Source organism: Cyanistes caeruleus, chromosome 8, assembly GCF_971803275.1.
Source record: "Cyanistes caeruleus chromosome 8, bCyaCae1.hap1.1, whole genome shotgun sequence".
NCBI lineage: Eukaryota > Metazoa > Chordata > Aves > Passeriformes > Paridae > Cyanistes > Cyanistes caeruleus.
Window position 1 is genome coordinate 28,935,114 of NC_141708.1, and position 17,480 is coordinate 28,952,593.

The 17,480-nt window shown below is 40.0% G+C and overlaps 1 protein-coding gene across 10 annotated transcripts in view; it reads right to left on the reverse strand.

The window, feature by feature from the left end:
• Positions 1–17,480, reverse strand: part of FAM13C (family with sequence similarity 13 member C) — a 118,776-nt gene that overhangs the window by 48,629 nt on the left and 52,667 nt on the right. The gene's annotated exons all lie outside the window — the stretch shown is intronic.

Genomic DNA, 17,480 nt, shown 5'->3' on the forward strand with positions numbered 1-17,480 from the left:
TGTTTATGACAAAGGCATCTCTCAGACGCCAGCATCAAGCTGAGAAGGGATAAAGAGAGGCACCTCCTCCTCCTCCTGCCCGCAGCAGCAGCTTGTGCCTCTGCGTGGTGTTGACACACATTTCCCTGGCAGCAGTGGCAGCCAGGAATCACAGCCCTGACAATCGCTTTTCTTTCACCCACAGCACTAACGATGGATCGCATCTTCCCCTCGCCCCAGCCTCCCTACACCCTGCCTGCTCTGCTCTTTCTTATATTTGTACATATAGATCTATGTGGATAGTGGCAGGAATTACCTGGGGATCAGAATATCACAGCCAGTCTGCAGGGACCTCTGCCCTTCAGAGAACAGGTTTTGTGAGAGAAGGATGATCAGAAAAGCTGAGTTTAATGGTTAATAACTAAATCCTGCCTTAAAACTGAAATTTCAAAATTTTTTCTCCTTCTGTTTCCTTTTCATTTGCTCTAACCATAGAAACATAAATTTCTTTATTGCTATTCTATTTGCAGGAAAGCAACTGAACAAAAGTATTCTTCTAGGTGCTGTGGGAAGTAAAAGCTTCATTTACATGCTCTATAAGTAGAGTGTCATTAAAAATAAGTGATATTATTTTTAATGGGTATATTCCAGAATGGTTAAGTGAATGCTTGACTCTTGATTTTGAACGGTTGGGCTGGGTTCATAGCTAACACTTCAAGTGTGTAATGGAGGAATCACTACCTTTTATCACACAATCACACTGATAAGCATCACAGTTTGGCTGGAGTAGATTTTAAAGGACTGGCCACTGCCTTGGGTTGCAATGTAAGGTGTAACCAGAAGTATATATTCTATTACCATCTGTTGAAAGCAGGTGGGGCAGTGTGTTTTATCTCTTCCATGACCCATCCTCTCTCCAAGGGGATATCTTCTTTTAATGGGCCATTCAGTCTCACTACATGACTGATGAAATTACATCATCCCATTGTGAAATGCTCCAGCCAGGGGGGAGGAGCCCAGCATTCCTACCTGGATATAATCAAAGACTCTGAACACCACAGGCTGCCTTTCTCCACTGGATTCCCAGAGGAAAACAGGAGCCATCTACACCACTAGACCTCCAGAGGAAAACTACATCCTTCTGCAGGATCATTGCTTCAACAGAACCACATCTGTCACTCCAGGAAGACTGCAGCCACCATTTAATTGGACTGCTACCAACAGGGTGTCAGGTTGTACTCTGACTCTGTCAGTGGATTGGGTTTTTTGTTTTTGTTTTTTGTACTACTGCATTTTTATTTTCCTTGTAAAGAAGTGTTATTCCTATTCCCATATCTTTGCCTGAGAGCCCCTTGATTTCAAAATTATAATAATTTGGAAGGAGGGGGTTTACATTTTCTGTTTCAGGGGAGGCTCCTGACTTCCTTAGCAGACACCTGTCTTTCAAACCAAGAGAGGTACCTACACAAGAAAGGGAGCTCTTACAAACATGACTTCTCCATTTGTGGGGGCATAAGTCAAGGCCTAATTCATTCCCTGTGCAAACACACTGCGGGGCTTTGGTGTTATTACTGGGAACATGACTGAAGATCAGTTTAAAAGACAGGGATGCTTGGGACTGAGGCCAAGTTTAAAGCATTGTCATTCTGTTGTTTGTCTGGAGTTTGGTGCTGAACAGCAATTGCTAAATCTCCGTTAGGGAAGTACCTTACATTACTCACTCACAAACTTCCAGTAGTTTTAAAGATAGCACTTGATCAGTGTAAACTGAGAGTTTCTTCCTGTAAGGCTGAGAAACTGTTCAACAAAATGAAATTTAATGTAGAACAGGCATAGTAATAACAAATGCACATAAGTAAAGGCCAGGCAAACTCTGAAACTGAACCTGTTTCAGAGCTATACCCCAGTGAGAAAAATGGAGCCACCCTGCTCCTGGAGAACACAAGAGAGAACACTACAGCAGACTCACAATAACTTTTCTTCTTTTACCAGATGAAAGTAATTTGTCTTTAGGGGCAAACACACATTTCAACAGCAATGTTGGCTTGGGCCCTATTGGCTGACCCCACCTCCTTCCACCTGCTTCCCATTCACGTGTTCAGGAGAGACCAGAGCAGACAAAGAGCCTCTGGCCTCACAAGCCAGAGCCAAAGGTGCTGGAGCCTGCATCTCTGCTTCCTCCTAAGTCCCAAGCATGGAGAAAACCTAAAACTGCTGTTACCTCCTTGTTTTCAATAATGGCATACAAGCCAATTAGGGCCATAATGCTATAAAATATCACTCCTTAACACACTGAAATTCTCAGTGTGAGATACCACTTTCAGGTGACATGCCAGGCCTCTCATTGTCTTGATGTCTCAATGAAAATAAAGCTACACCTATGTTGAAGTGAGCTTTTAACTTCCCCACTGAATGACAGATAAACTTTTAAAGGCTTTTTATTTTGAATTTATCAGAACACTTATTTCTGAAATTCTGAAAAGCAAGGCTTTTAAATCAGTTTTTCCTTATTTCTTCTGAACAGTTTCAGTGATTCATATCTTTGCAAATCCTATGTCTAGGAAAAGACATTTTCTCTGTAGAAAAGCTTCCCATTTTATACCCAGTTTTGTTCTTACGCTCCTTTGCCAAGTGTTGATCTAGCCAACATAAACTTCACATGACAGCCCTTAGCTGACAACAAAAATGTCAGAGATGCCCAAAGCAAACATCTACATACATTTTGGAGATACTAAGATTCAGAAATATGTTGCTGTTCACTTCTGGAAGTTTGACTAATATATTGCCTATTTATGGCTGACAAATATATTGGCACAGAAGTTCCATTCTTTATTTGGTTTGTATCGTCAGGAGAATTACTGTTAGGTCAGGAAGAAGAATGAAACAGGAATCACAGCATCCAGCTTGGTTTTGCACTTAACAGAGACACATACTCAAAATAAATTATGTGTTCATAAGCTCAGAACAGCATTAGCTGGCAAATTAGTGCCCTACAAAGGCAATGTAAGTCTGCAAAAGGAGAGAGAGGTAGTGAGAAAAAAGTGGGAAGCAATAGCTTTGGCTTCAGCAGAAGAGGAGAGTACAAAAAGCAAAATGTCATAAAAAAGAAGGAGGAATAGTGAAGCTCTCCAAGCTGCAGCTGTCTAAAATGTCACACACCCCCCACACCCACATCCCTGCAGGCTTTGTGGATCTTTGGGTTCACCTGAAGAGCAGAACCTTTGCCTCAATTTCTTGAATTTGCTCATCTCACTAAATGACTGTTTTCTTTTAAGGGCGTTTCTGACTCAGGCAAATGATGAGGCCTTTCAACCTTAACTACAGAATAATGAAGAATTTGTAGTGGGAAATAAACTGTATTTTAAAGGGGAAATGACACATTTACAAAGAACTCTAAACTCTCTAAAGTTCTGGGAAAGTTAGTATTTTGGATGTAATATCTACTACCTAATGAAAAACTCAGTGCAAGCCTATAGGGTGTGATTAGCATTTATTGCCAGACTATTTTCTTGATTATTATTTGTTATTCCACTGAGTCCAAAGTGCCTGTGCTGGAATTGCTGCATCAAAGGCAATAATATTTTGTAGTGCAGTCAGGGCATACAAGGGAGCTGCCCTGGGCACCATGGAGGGACATGAGAGGCACAGCGTGACACACACACTGCAGGATGAAGAGCCCAGGGCAACGCCCTCCAGCTCGGGGAAGAAGTTACTCATGTCCCACTAACCAAATAAAGGGAAACTTGGAACGATCTCCTTACTACTGTCTCTCTGGATGAAGTCAAGCCATCCCTGCCAGACCTGACTGAGCTCAGAGACTCATAAAAATATTGAGGAAATTGTTTTTCTTGGAGCATGTGTGTTCCTGCCAAGAAACAATACCCTGAAGTGCTCCAGCCATCCTTCATCTCCCTCTCAAGCTGTACCGATGAGGAGGTGCATTGAGTCCCACCTGTTTGCATGCACAGCATTTGCTGCCACGAGCAGAGCACATTCAGCTCCACTGCTCTGAGGAGCACATTAAGTATGCTTCCTTGGCAGGTCACACTGCTACTTCTGAGGCCACACTTCTGACTTTTCTTTAGGCAGTGAAGCAGTAACTCATTTCTGACTTTAGCAAGTCTGTTGTCTTCCCACACACAGTATTTTGGTGAGGGGTAAGGGCAGGAATCATTCTGCAGCAAAATGTTAGCACTGTGGATCACTCCAGTGCCTTCCTCTTTCTTCCAAAGGGATCCTGCAGGATACTTTTGCTATTTTCCAATCTGTAAGGCATAAACCAAGGAGCTGCCATGTGAGCGAGGAGTCACATGCCCTCTCCTGTAGTGATAAATACTGAGTGCAACACGCTGCGGCTCAAAATATTCATGTGTTCACCAACTTTCTTTCTTGACGAGCAGCCTGCCTTTTTATGGGCAACATTCTCCAAGACATCAGCAAACATCTCAGGAGAAATTAAACTAAAATACAGCAATTACATGTAGGAGCTGGTTGGTGAGCACTCAATCCAGCTTCTACATCTCTGATTTTCTCTGTGACCTAATTAGGACATCATCTAAGAGGGGGGAACCTGGGGGAAACAGCACTCAGTTGATCTTGCTGTGTGTCTCAAATGAACTGACAGGCTCATGCACGAAGAGACTCCAGCTGAGTTTAGGTGCAGACACAATTGTCATAATCCACTCCAGGGAAATTCCATAAGGTGTCATTCTGTTGGGTTGGGTAAACCTTTGTGCACCTGCACAGACCTACAACACTCCTGGTGCCCTGCCTAAACAGCATCAGCTGATTTCATACACGCCACTGGTCTGAGGAAGAGTGCTAAGCTGGAAATTACAGAACCATGCCTTTAATTTTCTTATTAAAGAACAAGTTGTTTCATGAAGTCCCATCAGCTCTGCTGAAAATCCCTGTAGAGATGCCCAAGAGTCATTATCCAGCACTCACAGGGCTGCATGATGAGCCCAGCTGTGCCAGCCTAAGTGGTGCTATTGACTGAGGTACTGCTCAGCTGCAGGAATCCTCTGCAGGTAATTTAATACTGTCACTGATGACAAAACTATTTCCAGCAGGTTTACACCAAAGTCAAGCCAGACTCAACACAAATTCATAATCAGTTTTTACTCTCAATATTGCAAGATGAGGAAAACCACACACATGGGTTTAGTTTTTATGTTTATGTTCATTCCAAACATCTATTCACAGAATCATATACCTGAAAGGCTTCAGCATTTGTCTTTTTTCACATCTGCCTGTAGTAGTGCGCTCACCTATGAGGTACTTTGCCAATCTCACTCTCCCCCATGTGACTAGCAGACCAGTTCATACTACTTTTCATCACCTGCAGCTTTATCTTCCCAGCAGTAGAGAAGCCAGAATGATATAAAACAAAATCAATACTAATCTAGAAGACATGTATCAAAACCAACCAAAAGCACTTGCTGTGTAATTTCAGAGCTTATTCTCACTGACGAACAGAAGAACCTCTTTAATTAGCATTGTGAAGAGCTCCATTATCAGCAATTATGAGTTTTCAGAGGATACCTGGCCTTTCCCCCCAAGCATTACTGTGCACCACCTGACACTCACTGATTAGTTCTACTGATATCTGAGGGACAGGCCAGATAAAATAAAAAACAGATTTGCCATGAATCCTCTCTAACCTCTTTCTGGTTTACAAAACCTGTGATTGGGTATTTCTACCCTCTGACCACCAGCAGAAAACACCCACAGGCTGCTCTCAGAGGGCTGGGCAGCTGTACCAGGGGCCATGCAAAGCTTTGCTAATTACACCACCTAAGGATGTTACCCACAGTATTTATAGCCCAGTAGGACTGATCCCCGTGTCCACATGTGCCTCAGTTTTGGGTATGAAGACAGACTCTCCAAGCCCCTGAATATTTTCTTTCTCAAGAGCTTACTTCCTATTTTCTATTTTTGTTGCACTGCAGGAAAATCTGATGCAGACAGATTATGAACTATTAATGTATAAACTAATTCAGGCTATAAAATTTAAAACTATGCCATTATATGATTTATACCACTTAACAACTACTTTATGCATTTAGATCACATTCAGAGAACTCTGAGTAATTACTATTGTTTGTGTGACACCAGGAATGCTGGCTGAAGTTCAGAAAAAAAGGATAACAACCTGCAATTTAAGTCTCCTGTGTCATAATAAATAACCAGAACTACTTTTCTTTTGGAAACAAAAGGAAATACAGACAGTAATGCACATATGCTTAGCAGTGGATTTAGATTTACTCTGCATTACTCTGAGCACTTGAAATGTCTGCAAACCTAAAGATAATATTCCCTCCTGCACCAAAAATAGGGAAAAGCAATCATTTGCACATGTCAGATACAACTGTACAAGACACAGGATCCCACAGAGAGCTTTTTAACCCCATTCACTGCAGTCAGTATCTATACATAAAAATCTTGTTATTCTTTTGCTAAGAACTTATTAATTTCAAGGGCTAGTATGGTCAGAGAAGATGTCATTAAGTCAAACTGATGTAATGTGTTTATTTATATGCTCTTTTCTTTATTTGCTACATGCATCAATAAATATAAACCCATGACAGCTCCAGCTTCTCACAAGTCCCTCTGGAGCCCATTCTGAGCCATGGAAAAAAAATCCTACAAAGAACTGCATTTAGTCAACTGGCAGTCAATTCAGACATTATATTTCTTCCCAGCCATCTTAATCTCATAGAAAGGTAAAGCTGTCCACATGTCAGAAAATAATATAATGTAGTAGACAAAAGGAAGAAAACTCACATTGGGGAATATAATAGGAAGGCACAAGCAAAATCCAGAATAAATCCAGAAAATATAAGCAAACAGTCCCAGTGTAAAACACAGTAATGATGGGCAGCCGAGGGAGGTGTTCTGGGCATTAACTCATCCATTTTTGTGGGGGTTTGTAAAGCTCCAGCTGCTCATTCTCATTTCTGCCATGGTAAGTACATGGTAACACATCCTACATTTTTTTCCTAGTTGTTTTCTGAATTACTATTCACTTAAATGCGTAGTCAGTGACATTTGAAACCCACTGATTCAGGCCATTAACTTTTCTAATACCATAATCCATTGACATGAGAAACATCTCATCAGTTATACCATATTCTCCTACACCTGTATTTCACTGAAATGCTGTGAATAAGCCACCAAACATTAGCATCCACAGTCAATTGTCAGTTCTCTCTCAGCTTCCACCTTGTTGTTTTAATATCTTCTGCTAGGTAGTAGTCCTCCTCTATTTGGCTTCTACTTTCCAGGCTCATGATCTGAGCTTGTGTCTTCCATGCACTATTCTAATTTATCAGGACAATCCACAGCTCCTCCTCAGCACAGACATAAGTTTGCTCTTCCAAAGGCTGAGAATATTTGTAACTTTCAATGTATTTTGGGTTGCTTTGGCCTTGTTGGATTTGATTTTAATTTTGTTTTTTTGGGGTTTTGTTTGTTTGTTTGTTTTTGTTTTTCCAGTAAGCAAAGTATTTTTTTCTTTTATATTGAGGGAAAGACAGAGGAAACTGTATTTCACCCAAATGTACATTCTCAGCACATTGTGTCTAGCAACACAGTTAAACAGCCACTACTGGTCACAACACTCTACAGAATCCTGTTACATAATATTCAACTTCGTGGCATAAAATCAGAACCCTACAGAAAATAAAAGAAAATGGCACATGTTATGAAGCACAGTTGTCCTACACACATATTCAAATTTATTTTTTCATTAATTAGAAGAGTTTTCTTTAGTATAGTGGTACTTTGGGGAGGAGACGAACCTGTGCCAGTCACTGGAACAAGGACCTAATTTCTGTACAAAGCTGAGGAATTATCCACATAACCACACACCATCTGTGCTCTTGCCTTTTTATTCTCCTGCTGTACTGCCTCCTGCTTAATGTGTGTGTGTTTGTCTTGTGGGCTGCCTTGGCTGCCTTGCCCAGGAGTGTCCTGAGATACCACTGAGCACAAGCACTGTGACATCTCCGTTCCTTGGGGAATGGAGTCTCTTGCCCCAGACACCAGGAGCTGAGTCCTGAGATAGCCAGGCCACGGGTGATTTACCACCCATGGCACCACAGAAGGGTTCTAACAACAGCCAATTATCTTCATGGGGACAAGTTTAGGAGCTGTTTCCCACTCCTACAAGGAGATCCTCTTCCAAGGACCAGGACAAGCCTCACTGAACAAGACTTTGCAGAAGAGCTTTCTTCTTCTGGCTCAGAGCATCTCACAGGGGTCTCCACAATCAGCTCTCCAAAGTGCTGTAGCACACAGGGGCAGCACTCAGCCCTTCAGTTATGCATTCTCTAGTCTCCTTTTCAGTACATTATTTGTTTGAATATGTTCTCATCTCATGTTTGCAACAGCTTTTAAGGTTCAAAAAGAATCTGAAAGCAGTAATTTTCCCAGGGAAGACCTTGTACAACTTTACAACAGCTGCTGACACTGAACAAATGACCTCTTTCACATAAATTTGGTCCAAATGCAAACTAGTTGTCACTTGGATATTTCCTGTATGGATCTGCTGAAAGGGAGCAGAACTATGTGGGAAAGGAGTTTATGCAGAAAGCAGCTTTACCACTTTGCTATCTATTGCAAAAGGGCAGTGTAAATTACTTCTCCCTTTTGAAGCATTTCAATCCTTTGTTGTAAAGCCCATTGAGTGTTCTTAATGACATGACCACACTTTCTATCTCAAATTCTAAGTCCCCTGACCCTTTGATAAACTAGAGAAAATTTGTTTTGGTTCTACACTACTCATAGAGTTGTAAATATAAGGAAGACGTTTTCATTCTAATTTTAATGATATTTTCCATCTAGCAGTTCTGCAGCATCAATCAAAAAGATAGGAATCACAGAAAAAAGTTCTATTTCTAGGTGAGCTATCCATTTTTAGAGAGAATTAGAGTCTTAGTAAAAATTCTCAGAAGTGGAGCCAGTGAAAAATAATAACTAGTCCTTTAAAACCTGACTGTAATATATTTTCTCTTTTTTTTTTAAGATTACAAAGAAAGGACATCATGCCTTTATATTAACAAAAATGCTGACAGTATTTATTTTAAAAGAGCAATGAATACTGTAGTCTAAATGTAGGCATATTCAGGAATATTCAGAGCTTCACTATCTTCCCTTTCTTTGCTAAAGCTTGAAGAACTACAGCCTACACTTTCTAACCCAAATCCAGGCTCTCAAACCCACATTTAAGCACCTACACAGTTTCAGACTAATTTTAGGTAGCCACCAAGCTGAAAACCCTTGCCTAATACATGCACTGCTAATTCAGTGTCTGGGATGATGGTTGTAAAGGCTCTGGGATTATGCCTAACACTACAGCTGTGTTGATGCATGCTCACTACAAATATAGAAAAAAAATCCTCCAACACACCCAAACTCAGCTCCAACAGTTATTAAGGCACCAACCCAGTTACCATCTCAGGGCATATTTGTTCTACTGTCCCACCCCCCCGTTTTTAATGTTCCTCACAGATCTTCTCTGCTCCAATTAACTACCTCAATGTTCCTGCTTCAGTCCCTGTGGGTGCACAAGGGTAATGCCAACCAGGATAACAATTTCCTACTAACCCCACAGAAGTGGTGCCAGTCATAGGCTAGTAGTGAAGGCCTTTGCTCTTTTTACTCTCCCCTCAAAGAAACAATTGGCAGATTTCACATCTACATCTCTTGTATCATGCAACCAGCCACTTGAGAACCAGTCATGTTTGAGAGAATGGGCCGAAAAATGACTTTATATACTTCCCAATGTGTACATGTGTTCAGGCAGAGTGGGGAAAAGCCATTCTCCAAAGCAGTACGGTTCCTACCACAGCATTACTCATAGCTGCGTGGAGAAACAGGAAAACCAGATAATCTATAGCCACCAAAAAGTAAGCATGACTAATTGGAGTGACTCACGGTTCTGACTAACCTGTTTAACAGCTCTTTTTAAAAAGAACCACTTTTGAAACCATATCTGTGTGTTCTTCCTCAATTGCTGTGCATTGCGCTGTTTTAAAGTGATTGCCATAGCGCAATCACGGTGCAGATCTAAGCAAACTACAATGATGCATAAATCCACCTTAAAGCTTTAAATCAAATATGTAGTAAATAAGTGTTAGGCAGATGTACTTGTCTAGAAGCTAGCAGATTATTTCTTAGTCAAACATAAGGCAAATCCAGCTGAATGCCAGGCTGGAAGGATGGAGGGTTGAGTCATGCTGCTGTTGAGTGCCTGCACCCGGCCTGCAGGTGCATTCCACTCATTGCTCCATCACATTCCTGTTTTGTGTGGTGAATTTCCAGAAGAATAAAAAGTAGCTGAGTGCTCTCCCAGAAGCAAATGCAGCTGGGGTCAGCAATGCTTTTAAGGAGAACTTGAGGAACAGTCACCTCCTGGCATAAAGCAGTTTGCATTTTTAAATCAATAGGGATATTGTAACAGAGATGGAAGTTGAGAGTTCATTATTAGCCCACTTTCAATACAGGGTAAATATTCCTCCTTATACACCATTAAAATGAATCCCCACTATTAAAACTGTCTATAAAATCATAACTACTCTTTGTATCTGTAAAGCAGAGTAGACTAATTAATTTATTAATAGCTCACTTTTATAAATAGTCATATGAAAAATAGGCAGGAGAAAAGTAACCAAAAGAAATCCATTCTCCAAGTGCATCATCAAAGACAAGGGTTTTCTGATTTCACCAGCTACCGCAAGATGTCCTGTCAGCCTCTTCAGCAAATGAGGCTCATATCCACTCAAAGGAGCCAGAACTAACTGAAAAGACTGGGAAATCAGCTGAAGAGACATACAGAAATTGCCCATTATATGGTGCTGTAATTCATCTGCTATTCTACTCTATCTCTTGGCGAGTCTGTAGAGGTATGACATTTCAAAATTACACTTAACATCTAAAACTACACATGCAATAAATCATCCATCTAACATTCCTCAAGAGTCACTAAGCAGCTTTATCTGACATTGCCACTAATGGAAAAGAGGATTAATGGGCTTTGCTATTATTTATTACTCTTTCCTTGACTGCAGAAAATCCAGTTGTTTTCCCCAAGTTGTTGCTGAGTGCCTTGACCCAAATCCCTACTTACAGCCTTAGGTAACAACAAACAAAAATGTTTTCATTTCAAGGGTTAGCCAGTAACCAAGGACAGATTAAATTTAATCCATACTGAAAGAACAATTTGATTGATTCATGGACTGATTGGCAAGTGCTGAGGACCAGTCAAGCATCTCTTTCTACTGTCTGGAAGAAAGTTTCCACGTCATTTTTTTCAGAAAATGTTTACTTATATGTGCTGATGATCTCCTGATTTCTTAGCATCCTCAACATCAGCACTGTCCTCAGCATCCTCTCTCCCTTGCTTATGCAGTGTATACTTTTAAACAGATCTGGAATGGTTCCACACTCAAAAGTATGATTAAGTGATTACAACTAATGCAACAGTCATTGTATTAAACCATTTAATCCACCTTTAGGAGTTTCATCTGATGCATCAAAGCTGCAGAGACTCTGTATATAACAAATATGCCAATGCACAAACATTTAAGATTTCACCCAAATACCCCGTGGTTCACAGCAAAATAAGACTATAAATCATTTCCCCCTAGTTTATTTTTAAGAGATGGTCATTTAATTTCCTTGGAAAATTACACTACACAAAAACTGTATTATGCAACCCTACATTCATTAATATTTCATTTGTTGGCAGAAGACAGCTCCAGTTTTCAAAATCCATTATGAATGTAGGGAAGGATGCCCATGAAAGAGTGAGTCACAACACTGCTGCCACTTGAAATAAGTAATCATCAACATTTTTCATAATGTCCTCTGATCTGTGCAAAAAATAACTTTCCACTTAAATAGGAAAAGTTTGGCAAAACTAGAAGCACAGGTTTCAGATATAATCTCAGAAATAGTGACCTTTTTTGATATTGTTTAAAAATAATCTTAACAAAATGAAATATTTATTATCAGCAGCAATCATTTTCATAGCAACACGAAGTACACAACCAGAATAACACCAGGACATGCTCCCTCCCATGGCAGTGAAATTACACACAGAACATTATGTACCTACATACAAAAGAATTGCTACAAATTTCAGAGAGATAATGAGGAATTCCTGAAGACCTGAGCAGCTACCCAGACAAGCTTTTATTACCTGACTGCTTTGCAACAGCCTGCGAAAGCTGCACAGGAAAAGTCCCAGCAGCTACCCTTGCTCTTAATTCTTGATCTCTGTCATACAGAGTTACCCAGGAATTCACCACCAGCAGTGCAGCCCTGCTCCCAAAGCACAGCCCTGAGATGTGCACAGAATATCCAGCATTTCCCTGGAAAATCACCAAGTCATTCATGTGTTAGATGGGGGACTCCTCACCACGGAGCTCCCAGGAGATGCAGAGCTGAATTAGCCTTCTGTAACAGAAAGTTCTGCTGTGTTCCACAGACACCCTCATTTGTCTTGCTATCTCCTACACTGTTGTATTTTCTTCACCCACCTCATCTCCCACTTGCAAAGCTGCTGGTCTCCTCAGGCTCTCAGGAGGACAAATCTTAGAAGCTGCTACTTAAGGTGTCACCTCTGCAAGGCGACAAGGAAATCACCTGAAAACTTCTCATTTATGCTTAAGTATATAAAACTTCTCATTCTTCCACAAGTCAAAAGGAGATGAGCAGGATGCCTACTTCCAATGCAGGACCATTGCAGTAATTTTAAATTGTCACTGTAACACTGATGTAGAGAGCACAATCCATTTTTGGTACAGAACAGCCATCTACGCCATGAAACACCCTAGGAATCTGAAGAATCACATAATTCTCATAAGTCAAGCCACCATCCAGACATCTGTGTTTCTATATAAGGCTTCACAGTGTGCAGTTTTCAGAATATCATTTTTGCTACTGCTTAGGTCAACAAGACCTCAGAATTCACCCAGTTGTAAGATTAAAAACCACATAAGTATCTGAAAACTTGTCATTAATCTACTGAAACATCCATGTAAATCCATTTCAGACACCAGCAACCACATAAATAAATTAAAACATAAACCACAAACATAGATTAAAAATATATCAGCACTATTTGAATACAACTTCATTTGGAGCTACTTTGAACTGTTTCTAGCATGACTTTGCTAAATACCTAAATGTTGAATATGACCTTGAATATTCTTTTCCAATTGCTATTCAAAGTAAGGTCAAGACTGGAAACGATTGGAGTCATAAATAAAGGGATGGAAAAAAAATTGTGTTGGTTTTTTAAAAATCAGTCTAAGAAAACCAAAGGGGACAAAAGAAAGGTGACTTCCTAGCAGGGATGTGCTGATGCTCTCTGGTTTGCAGACACCAGGTCAGTAACCTGATACAGCCCTCCTTGCTCCACACACCATGCATGATAACAAGTCTTTTGACTTGTGGAATCAGAGCCACGATAAGGACAAGATAAAAAAAAGGAGAAACAGCACTGCTCTTACATCTGAAAAAAAAATTAGAAGTTAATGAATTGTTGAATGTGAGCAGAAATTAAACCCATTAAAATATCACAAAGAGCACAAGTACCTCAGGTCATGGTTGTCAAGAAGGCTGACAGAACCTGAATTGGTCAAGTGGACTGGGAAGAGGCACTGAAAGAAAACAGGAGAGAGGAATCAATCTGGTGTTGAACTTGAAAAAGAGAAGACAGAGAAGTGAAAAGATTGAATCTTGATAAGTTTCCCATAAGCACAGAGTGAATTAATTATGATAACGGAAATATTCAACTAGAATAAAAAGTACTGATAAAAGCCAAGGTAATTTATCTTTCCAGTATTTGTAGAGACAGAAATCCCTTTTTTCCCTCCAAAACCTGGAATATAGTCCTACTTAGGAAACTGCTTAGGTGAGACATCTTGTGAGTGACCCATTCTTACTATGCAGTGTAAAGACACTGCCATGCTTGACATCTTTTCCAGTTGTATCTAAAAGGAGGCTGTCAGATCTCTGAAAATTTGCAAAAGTAATTATTCCAAGGCAGAGGTTTTAGCTAGTAAATATGTTTGATTTGTTTTGCCTTCCATTCAAAAAACTCGGGGATGTTACATCATCTTCTTCATTGAATTGATGTTCAAGCACGAAAAACCATCTGGAAATTCCAGCTATGGAGCCATGCCCAGGGGCTGCTCTTTAACCTCAGCACCCCAGAGAGCGAGGACTCAGAGCCTAGGAAATAGATACACAGACAGCAACATATGCAAAGAGGAAAACACAATCTGCATTTCTCCTTTGTATATTCATCAAACTGCATTTCTGTATCAGCAAATGATCAGTTGGTTGTATAATGATGAATGCTATTCTTATTGAATCAAATCAGGATAAAACTAATGCAAATTGTATGGAAAACTGACCTTTTTCCTGTGTACCTATTTTGATCTTCTGGTAGTTTGCTAGTACTCTAGGGTTGAGAACATTCTATGGAGTACAGTTTATAACAACCTCTGCGAGTTTGAAACAATTAGAAATCATTACAAAACTGACTGATAAGAATTCAGATTAAAATTAGAAATACTATAAAATTAAAAACTTTTTATTGTACCCATTTTCATTTCTGGATGTGGTCAAGACCAGTTTGACTTCAAAAAAGAAGTGATTTATTAACAGAATTGTATGAAGACTCTTTCATGTGCAACTACTTCAGATGGGTATAAGATGTATACTGTGATTTATATCAGCCAAAGAGAGATTTTCATTTGAATTCATTCTCTTCTATTGCCAGCTCTAACTTGCCGATGTTGTATGCTTTCAGTCAAAAACAGAAGCAGAAATTATGGCATGTTCAATGTTTGGAAAAAATTCATATCTGCAATGATAGAGGCTAAACAGTTAGGACAGATGGGCAGATGAAAGCAGGGAACAGAAATAAACCATGCCTTGTTACCTGCTCAAAAGAAAACCTTACATGGGTTTCTAGAGCTAAACTGAAACCACACTTTTCAGAACTCCATCACTTAGTCATCAGTGACAAACTGATGAAAAAAGATGTGAAAAGTACCAACACAGTACCTATTTTTATCCAAAATAAAACATTTCCATTTGCAGATTTATTTTTTTTTAAGAGAAAAAATACAAAATAGTCCATGCAGGGATTTACAAGGAAAAAGTAGGAAAGGAGATGTTTACCCTTTTCCTTCTCTTTTCAGCCCCTCAGCAACCTACCATTCCCATAATTCGTGCACAAATTATACCAGGAACCACAGTTAGATCTGTCCTGGAGTGTGAATATGAACTTGAGCTGTTCAATTCCAAAGAGTTTGCCCCAAACTCTGGGCTACAGAGATCTGATCACTCCTGACCTCTCCCATTAAGTTGCTCCAGTTTGTACCACAATTCAACACAAGGGAGGATTAAGCCTCTGGGTGCATCTCTTGGCTTAGTGACACCCAATTGCCCTCATGAACCAAATTCCCCAAACCTAAACACTACAGAAATGCTTCAATGATCTTAGAAAAGAAAAATTACCTAGGAAGTTAGGTACCAAATTTTCACCAAATGCAATCTTGCATAAAGCTACACTTTTCAGTCAGTCTCTCATGCTTTTTACAATGCATGGTCAAACTCAAAGACACATATTTCCAAAGAGAAACACAGCCAAGTCATCCTCTCTCTGGAGATAACCTAGAACCAAAAGAGTTGTTCGAGAGCTCTGGTGCTGTTCCTGCTTTCTGAAGGCATCTTGACGTATAATTGTTCAATAAATGTGTTCATCACTCATGGTGATGGAAGTCATGCCCTGAGCTCCTGTCCTAGTCTTACCACACCACTGAAACAAGCAGACACTCCTCTGGAGGATGAGGCAAAGGTGTGCCAACCGTTTTCCACAGAAACTTTGTCAGACAAAATGAAAAGCCCAGTGCCATTCAACAGAGATAGCACAAAGCAGCCAATGCCCTCCCTCAGCAGGTGGCTAAACAGATATTTATACAGTGTTTTGCACTGAAATCCTAGACCATAATTTTCATTTGAGTAAAGTTCTTTATTTAGAGCAGTGACAAAGAAAGTGGTAATAAAGTCCCGGTTACCAGTGGAATTGTATTGCTTCTAGTCAGTTCATTGCATAGGCTGACAAGAGGATGTCACAAAATAGCTATGAATACAGATGCATCCAGATTTTCTAATATTCACCATTAAAAGCATCAAAGATATAAAACCAACTCCAGAACTCAGTGGCACTAAGTTTAATACTCTGACTGCTTGCAATAACTTTCAGTACTAACACCATTTTACAGGTAATTTTACAGTATTCATTAGAATTCTAGTGGAACTCAGTAGCATTGAATAATACAGTAAGCATAAAGACACTTTCATGTCAAATCCAGCATAAATCAGTGAATAGAAGGGCCATAAAATGAGAACCATCTCAGGATGGAAGCTTAGTTTTGACTGACATAAGTCAGAAGTGTTGGTGAATGGTTTATTCCCAGGGAGTTAAACAAATGAAATGTTCTTCCTACCTGGTGTACTGTATGCATTTTCACTCAATATTTCACATAAGACAGATAAATCATGTGTATCTCAATCTTCCCTTGTGGAAAACTTTGACTCATCTTCCCAGCCCCTACTAAAAACCTTAGCATAACACTCTTACAAGCAGCAAGCACTGAGGAACACAAAACTGAATGGATATAAATATTTTCAAGTGAACATTTGTTTAAACTAATGAAGCCATACGCAGCACAGCCTGAAAACACCAAGTCACAGCAAGCTGTGCCCAGCACACCTGCAGTGGGCTGTGGCAGGGCAGCTGATGTTGCTCAGACCCCAAACTGTGCAGCTGTGTGCAGTAGGAGCTGAAACCCACACGCAATGTGAGCATGCACATTTCAGAGAGCCAGAGCAGGGCTGCTGCCAGGCCCCTCGGCTCCAGCACGCCCAGCATGCTCCAGGCTGCCAGGTGCTGCAATGCAGACTTGTTCTGCCTGTCTAGATGTTCTGTGAGAAATTGATCTGGCTTATTTATGACCACTACACTGTCAGAGCATCAGGAGCTGCTTTCTCAAGTCCTAGTGATGGGCTCCATTAATGTTATTGAAACACAGATTTCACATTAGAGTTTTGATCTGTCATTTTGACAAAGACACTAATTCTCAAACAGAACATTTTCATCAAGCACACATTATTTCCAGCTAGGACGCTGTATATATTTTCTATTTAAAATTACAGAGAGCCTCTATACATGCTAATGATATATTATGCCCTGTAATATTTTTATGTACAGTGTGCAGTCACAGAGTCCCTAAATTATTCATCATGGTGTGCTTCAAAAGCAGAATTTGTTCATAACTCTTTAGGTAGTTGGAAGTACAGTAACTCTATTTAACCCATTCCACACACTAGCAGAGCTCATTTGGTTAATATTAAGCAAAAAAATAAGTCTTTTCTTTCGGTCCACACATACATACTTTAAATTAATCTAGGAGATT